We start from the raw sequence: 8,587 nt of genomic DNA, 5'->3' as shown, positions 1-8,587 counted from the left end.
TTTTGTCAGAATTAAGCATAAGACATTTTTTTGTCATCCATATTTTAATCTCAGACAGACAGCACATTACTTTTTCTAGGTCTATGGTGTTGTTAGGATTTACTGACAGATATAATTGTGTGTCATCTGCACATTGCGAGATAGGCCAATATGGTTTTCTAAGCGGAGTAACAAGATTTTGTGGTCGATTGTGTCAAAAGCCGCACTTAAGTCTAATAAAATAATAACACTGGTGTGCCCTACATCGGAGGACTGAAACACGTCATTCAATACTTTTAACAGGGCAGTTTCTGTACTATGGCCAGAACGGAAGCCTGATTGAAGTTCTTCATAAAGATGATTATTGGTTAAAAAAGCTTGCACTTGGTTTTGCAACTACTTTCTCTAAAACCTTAGAAAGGAAGGAAAGGTTTGAGATAGGTCGATAGTGTTTAAGTTGGTTAGGGTCGGCACTGCGTTTCTTAAGAAGTGGTTTCATTACAGCTATTTTAAATGAATCAGGAACAGATCCTGAGGATAAAGAGACATTAATAATATTGTGTACTCTGTGAATAATTAATGGCAGACATATCACAGTATACTACATTATAAAAGTGTACTCTAGTATATCACAAGCTACTACAGTATACCTTAGTATACTAGTGTATTATGGTATAATAAAGTATAATACAGTATGTGTTGTACAACTGTAGTAATTACTATCATACATCACAAGATAATACATTATACTATAGTATAAGACACTACCATAGTATTTTTTTTAGAACTGTAGTACTGTAGTATTTGTTAGACTATAGTACATGACAGGGTACTACAGTATACAATCAGTCATATGTTTAGGAGGCATGTATTATTATTGACAATGAAAAAATTATATTGTGAAATGTTGTGGGGCGCTATATAAAGTTGTATGATTTATTATTATTATTATTATTATTATTATTATTATTATTATTATTAAGTTGGCCTTTGTCAGTATGAAAAAACATATGGAAAACTGGTGTTAAATGTATTAACACGTAGTGTCAGTACTTATAGAGTGGAAATTGTCATTATGTAGAACACGTTTAATGTGCTTTAAAATACAATTACTATTCCTGGCACTTTAAGGCAGTGCAGACTGGGAAGGGGCGTGGTTTAATTAGGAAGTGAAAATGCATTTGTTTCCAGCACATGTAGTCAGGTAGGATTTTTTCATTCACTCTCTCTCTATATGAATACATATATTGTTTTTTCGACTATCCTCTGCTGGATTGTGAAGGAAGGGCTTTCTAATGTTATATTTGGCACTATTTTGTGGAGACTTTCTTTTAAACTATTATTGTTATATCGTTGTTTTCATGACGTGCTTTAAACATACCATTACGATGCGTACATTTTCTAATACTATAAATAAAGGATGGATATGCTCTGACAAACTGTATGATTACGATCTGATTATATTGGCTTATTATGAATTTAAACGACCAGTATGTACCAGTATATATTTAAAAGAGTAAGCATTTAAAGTTATATTAAACACACGTATGCATTGTTGAGCTCTATTAACAGAGCGCAATGGGATATAATGGGGATTAATCGTGTAAGTTTCGTTACTTGAGCAGGTTGACAAAGGCTCGTAAACTCGGCTGTAATAAAACAGCACCGCGCTCACATGTGCGCTAATAATCTGTAGTAAAATCCCGTATATACGAGATTAATGTGCTGCTAATATTATTAGTAACCTTAATGTAATGGCAACATTGTGGAGTGGTTAGGGCTCTGGACATATAACTGGAAGGTTGTGGGTTCAAATCCCGGGTGGGGTAGTGCTGTGCTCAGATCGCTCCAGTAAAATGCCCAGCTGTATAAATGGGTACAAATGTAAGTCGCCATGGGTACGAGCGTCTGCTAAATGCCAAATAATGTAATGTAATATGTATTAGTATATAAAGCAGTTAACGAATATATTTTAGTATTTAAGTAGTGGCAGTGAATTAATATTAGTATTTAAAACAGTATTAAACTGATATAATGTAGTATATACGATATGATACAGTATTTTATGGGGATATCGTATGGTAAAAGCTTCTTTAAAACAGGTAAAATCATAGAGAACATGCTGTATTAAAGGGAATGAACTGAGATGTCATCTTTTTCTAACCAAGTCTCGTAGCGCAGCGTTGTGACAAGACTGAATAATATGGAATAATAACATGACAAATAATCCGTATTAAAGTCCCGTATGCAGACATTGAATGTAGTATAATTATTATTATTAGTAGCAGTGGTATAAGTATTATAATTATACAGTATTTAATACATAAATCAATAATACAGCTGTGACCGCAGCGCACAAGGCGCAGGGTATACCAGAGAAAGAGGAGGAATCGAATGATGGGAATAGTGACCGCTGATTGGCTACTGACTTGGTCGTTATTTGCATATTCAACGCTGATTGGCTGCCGGTTTTTCACTTGGTCTGTCTGCCAGAGAATCCGTTCCACCATTCAAGTCAATGGGATTTTTGGGGTTTTTAATCGATCATATCTCAATAAATATCGATCCCAGCCGCACAAAATGCACAAGCAACCTGAACGGCATCATAATGAACCTCTGTGTGAAGAATGGAGTCTGTACGTTAAGAATTGTAGGAGGAGTAGCAGTCCGGACGAAAGGAATAATAATAATAATAATAAAGCTTTTGTAAGAGAACAAGACTGCATGTTTTCACATGCAGACTAACTAGAATGCTAAAGTTCCTGGAGAAACTTTGTCTGCATGTGAAAGTATGTTTGAGTATAATAAGCAGTATGTTTCACTGTACATATAGTAGTGTAGTAAGTACAAGATACTACAGTATAGTATAAAAGTGTAATATGGTATAAAACAGTGTATTATAGTATTTATTGTACTGTAGTAATATGTATAATACATCAGTAGTTATATAGGGCACTCATTAAGGGGGGGGGGTTAAGGGGTATTTGACCTTTTGACCTTGAGCTTGAGTTGAACTCGAGCGCCCCTTCCCAGGGGGCGTGTCCCGCACCACTGAATATCATATTAAATTAGCATATTTGTGGGCGGAGTTGACAGGGCACTGGAATTGTAATATTTGTGGGTGGTGCTGACAGGGCCCCAAAGGAATGTACAGGGGGGTGGGGGTTCTTCAACTATTTTTCAAACCCTCCAAAAGATTTGTATTTAAGCCAGACTGATTCTGTTGTAAAATAGTTCATTTTCCCTATGCTAGTGAAGCTCCAAAAGAGCTCTATTTAAGCCCTCCCGATTATTTAGAAAACATAGCTATTTTTCCCTACGCGAGTGAAGCTCCAAAAGAGTTCTATTAAAGCCCTCCCGATTATTTAGTAAAATAGATATTTTAATCTACGCTAGTGAAGGCCCAAAATAGTTATATTTATGCCCACCAGAGTCTTTAGTAACATAGATATTTTTATCTAAGCGAGAGCCGCGAGGCTGTCTCTTCAACAGGGCCAAAAGGGTTACCTCTTTCAAATGGACAAGGTCTGGAGTTTTTTGAGCTGGAGGTGGGTGGTGTGGAGATGTCTACATCTTTTGTAACCTCGGATCGGTGAAGAATTAGTATATTTCGTGGCGGAGTTGACAGGGTACTGAAGAAATAGTCTATCAGGTTAGAGTTTGGTTTGAAGAATTTAAATATTTGGGGGTGGAGTTAACAGGGCACTGAAGACAGGGGTGGTCTGTTTACAATTTGAGAACAGGCTCCGTTTACATTTGAGGTGATGTGACTGGGCCACCCTAACTCTCGGATAACGGAATGTGGGGAGAGATAGCGTTCTGTAGAAGCGGTGGGGGTCTCTGGCTAGTTTGAGAGACAAAAGTAATTTTCCCCCAAACAGCTTGTATTAGGAACATCTTGTTAAAATAATGAGAAATAATAACATATATAAATAATAAAAAATAAATCAGGCTCCTTAGGTTAAAAATAAATAATAAATAATAAATAAAAAAAGAAAGAAAAAGAAAGAATGAATTAAATAAAAGAGAAACTGTATTAAACAAGTAATTTCTTCACACAGCACTACTTAGTAATAATGAGAAATGTCTAGAGATCTCGATTGTGTTAGAAGCTGTCTTCTCACCAAGAGATGGTGTAAAACATACGAGCCCAGATACCCTGAACATAGATGAAATTAAAAGAAATGGAAAGATAAATAAATATAATATAATATATAACAATATAAGCTACTACCACACGATACAATACATTTCCAGAGTTACAGACAATATCAAACGTATTATTTAAAGAAAAAGTTAATGTAAAGCTTGAATAAATACAATGATCAAGCTGTGTGTATCAGTGTGTGTGTGTGTATTCACAACACTGTGCGATGTAAATGAAATGTAACGTAAGTTAACTTAAGAAATCCTTAGAAGAACCATAGAATATATATGTAGAAACTGTGTAATGTCAATAAAACTCAATAAAAGCAGCATTTGTAATAATATTAGTAACAAAACATCAAATTATTTTAAATAAATATCTAATGTAATCCATTCATGCAATAAGATTAAGTAAATACACAATATGATTTAAGCAAAAACCTATGTGTGTATGTATATTTATATAATTTACACATTACAATAGCTTGGGGGTGCAGTCTGAAGACCTTAATGGTCTTGGTTGTATTGACAGTAAGACATTTGAACAGCCTTCAGTACAACTAACTAGTTACATTCTTACAGAGATAAAGAACGAAAACACAATTTTAATAACGACAGTAAGTAAATGAAACTAAACCACACTTATTTAACTTAAGAAATACAGTATATAACCGACATTTAATTGAGCACAGCTGTCTTTGCTAGTTAGATAACTCTACAAGGTGAAACAGAAGCCTTATAGTAGTAACTTTCTTACAGAAATAAAGAATGCACTCCATGATGTTAAGAAAAAAATAAATTTAAAAAATACTAAAGTAACTTTAGACATATTAAATATGTATCATTCATTAAGTATGTGTCTATTAAAACAGTAGATTTATACTTTTTCTAGAAAAATAATCTCCAGTTTCAGCATCTCAGGGAGTGAGACCTACCTAGCAGCACATAAACGGAATACAGACAGAGGGCAGAAGGAGCAGCAACCTTAGAGACCACAGCGAAAGAAAAGCGCAGGGAGACACAGTCACACTAGAGTCACACCGGATCATGCGTGAATCAAGCAGGTCTGTAGTGAGATAGGGTTAACCCAAAACAATCAGGCACAGAAAAAGAGAGATTGGCTAGAAATAGAGAAAACCGATAAATAAATACATACATACATATACATTAATAAATAAATAACCATAATAACAGGGTGAGTTATAAAGACCAAACCGACACAGTTGAATATTTGAACGTTTTATTAAGAATTTGCTTCACCAAAACAGTTTACAGTCATTTTACTGATGCCCCTGACAGGATCACACTGCAGTGGAGGGGCTTCAGAAGCAGCATATCCTGCTCTCGGTACCGCGGTGGGGGTTTGCAGGGAGCGGCACGGTTCTATCAACAACACAAATCTACCCCCCCCCAATGACTGAGAATTTATCACCAGAAATCCTGTACAAATCCAGCGGTCAGGCACTTCTACCCTGTCTGAGTAACGTCATTCAGTAACATCGCTAAATGATATTCTGTATAAATTCTATGAAGTTCTTATCTGGGTGTCTGACTTTAAGTCTTCCTTTTTATGGTTTTAAACCATTTTTGAAATTAAGTGACTCTTGTAATGCAAGTGTGAGAAACACTTCTGATTTTCCAATTCTTCAAAAGACCCTTTTCGAACCTTCAAATAAAGAGTTCAAAATGTCTTTATTAATCATGCACAGTAAACAGAAACAGGGCTGATATTGTACAGATATGTGAGACACCAGATGTATTTCACTAGTTTTGCAAACTGCTTTATGAGACTCATTGTCTGTATCTAAGTAATGTACAATTGTGTTGAAACATGCACAGTGTACTGAAATACATGAAATACTGATGTGATAGATTTGACTATTTCGCTACAAATGTTGAAATTTGGGAAATGCTTTATTATTATTATTATTATTATTATTATTATTATTATTATTATTATTTCTTGGGAGACGCCCTTTTCCAGGGCAACATACGTGCAATATAAAATGTATTTTCTATATCCAAGTCAATTCCGGTTGTAACAAAGCATACATAGGAAACAGAAATAGTCTATACGTTATATTCAAAATACTATATCAATATATCAATTTTATTATTTTTATTACACATAGGGCTCCTCAAGAGGAGTTTAAGCAGCTCTGCATGGGTTGGGGGTGGGGGTCTGAGCTCACGCATATCCAGAAGCCTTAATGCCCTGCTCTGTTTCAAGAGCCAAGTTTAGCCATTTGGCATTCCTTTTAACTGTATGTAGTCTGGTGATAACAGAAAGCTGTTTTTTTTTTATGTTTACACATAGTGACAAATTGACAGACAGACACAGCATCACACAGTGCTGACAGACACAGCATCACCCTGAACAGATCTGTCAAATCAACAGCTAGGACCTAACAGCATATAGATTAAGCATCTAGGGTTTAAAACGGCATCGCAGATTCTTATTCACCCGGCCAATAGTTTACTCAATATCTTTGAAACGTGAGCAGAAACAGAACCAGCGCAATTCAGATAAATATTCTATACATTGAGCTGATGTAGTATAATTTCCTTCCTTCCTTCCCACCTTGTGTATGTTATTAACAATAAAGAACCATTTCATAAAATAGATACATCTGATTCTTATTTTGTACAAAACATGTTCTTACCGGCTTGTGTCTCTCTCTGCTGAATCTGACTGCACTTTACTGTACAACCTGTACCCAAATAATGTTCAAAATAAGTAAAGTAGTTAAAAAGACAACTGTTCGATGTGTCCCTGTATACAAATGAAATAAGTACTGTTTTAATGACCTCCTTGACTTCCTTGACTGTATTTTAAATCGGGGGATGAGGCTTCAGGTGTCCGCAGGTGTATTAAAGTCCGGAGCATAGGCCCGGGGGGGAGCAAGGGAGGGAAGAGGTTCGCGGGCCCTGGCGGCCTCATCTCCCGATATAAAATACAAATGACACGTTTTGTTTGGTTAATAAACATGTTCATGGTCTTATCCTGTGAAATAGGTTGTATTTATTAATGTTAAAGAATTACAATGTTTTTGCGTGGACGGTGCGCTGGGTTAAAATCAAGAAAGCATCGGAATACATTGTGCAGTGTTATTCATTTTCAGAACCTGTTTATAGGTTCAAAGGTATAAAAGTGCCTAAGCTAGATCCCTCTGTGAAAAGGTGGGAAGGAAGGAAGGAAATGATGCTACATCAGCTCAATGTATAGAATATTAATCTGAATTGCGCCGGTCCTGTTTCTGCTCACGTTTCAAAGATATTGAGTAAACTATTGGCCTGGTGAATGAGAATCTGCGATGCTGTTTTAAACCCTAGATGCTTAAGCTATATGCTGTTAGGTCCTAGCTGTTGATTTGACAGATCTGTTCAGGGTGATGCTGTGTCTGTCTGTCAGTCTGACACTATGTGTAAACAAAAAACAGCTTTATGTTATCACCAGACTACATACAGTTAAAAGGAATGCCAAATGGCTAAACGTGGCTCTTGAAACAGAGCACGGCATTAAGGCTTCTGGATATGCGTGAGCTCAGACCCCCACCCCCATACAGAGCTGCTTAAACTCCTCTTGAGGAGCCCTATTTGTAATAAAAATAATAAAATTCATATATGCAATAAGCCAAGAAATAATAATAATAATAATAATAATAAAGCATTTCCCAAATTTCAACATTTGTAGCGAAATAGTCAAATCTATCACATCAGTATTTCATGTATTTCAGTACACTGTGCATGTTTCAACACAATTGTACATTACTTAGATACAGACAATGAGTCTCATAAAGCAGTTTGCAAAACTAGTGAAATACATCTGGTGTCTCACATATCTGTACAATATCAGCCCTGTTTCTGTTTACTGTGCATGGTTAATAAAGACATTTTGAACTCTTTATTTGAAGGTTCGAAAAAGGTCTTTTGAAGAATTGGAAAATCAGAAGTGTTTCTCACACTTGCATTACAAGAGTCACTTAATTTCAAAAATGGTTTAAAACCATAAAAAGGAAGACTTAAAGTCAGACACCCAGATAAGAACTTCATAGAATTTATACAGAATATCATTTAGCGATGTTACTGAATGACGTTACTCAGACAGGGTAGAAGTGCCTGACCGCTGGATTTGTACAGGATTTCTGGTGATAAATTCTCAGTCATTGGGGGGGGGTAGATTTGTGTTGTTGATAGAACCGTGCCGCTCCCTGCAAACCCCCACCGCGGTACCGAGAGCAGGATATGCTGCTTCTGAAGCCCCTCCACTGCAGTGTGATCCTGTCAGGGGCATCAGTGGAATGACTGTAACTGTTTTGGTGAAGCAAATTCTTAATAAAACGTTCAAATATTCAACTGTGTCGGTTTGGTCTTTATAACTCACCCTGTTATTATGGTTATTTATTTATTAATGTATATGTATGTATGTATTTATTTATCGGTTTTCTCTATTTCTAGCCAA

The sequence above is a fragment of the Amia ocellicauda genome, chromosome 19 (assembly GCF_036373705.1).
Source record: "Amia ocellicauda isolate fAmiCal2 chromosome 19, fAmiCal2.hap1, whole genome shotgun sequence".
NCBI classification, from domain to species: domain Eukaryota; kingdom Metazoa; phylum Chordata; class Actinopteri; order Amiiformes; family Amiidae; genus Amia; species Amia ocellicauda.
The sequence above is the reverse complement of the archived record's forward strand: the minus strand, read 5'-3'. Positions refer to the sequence as shown.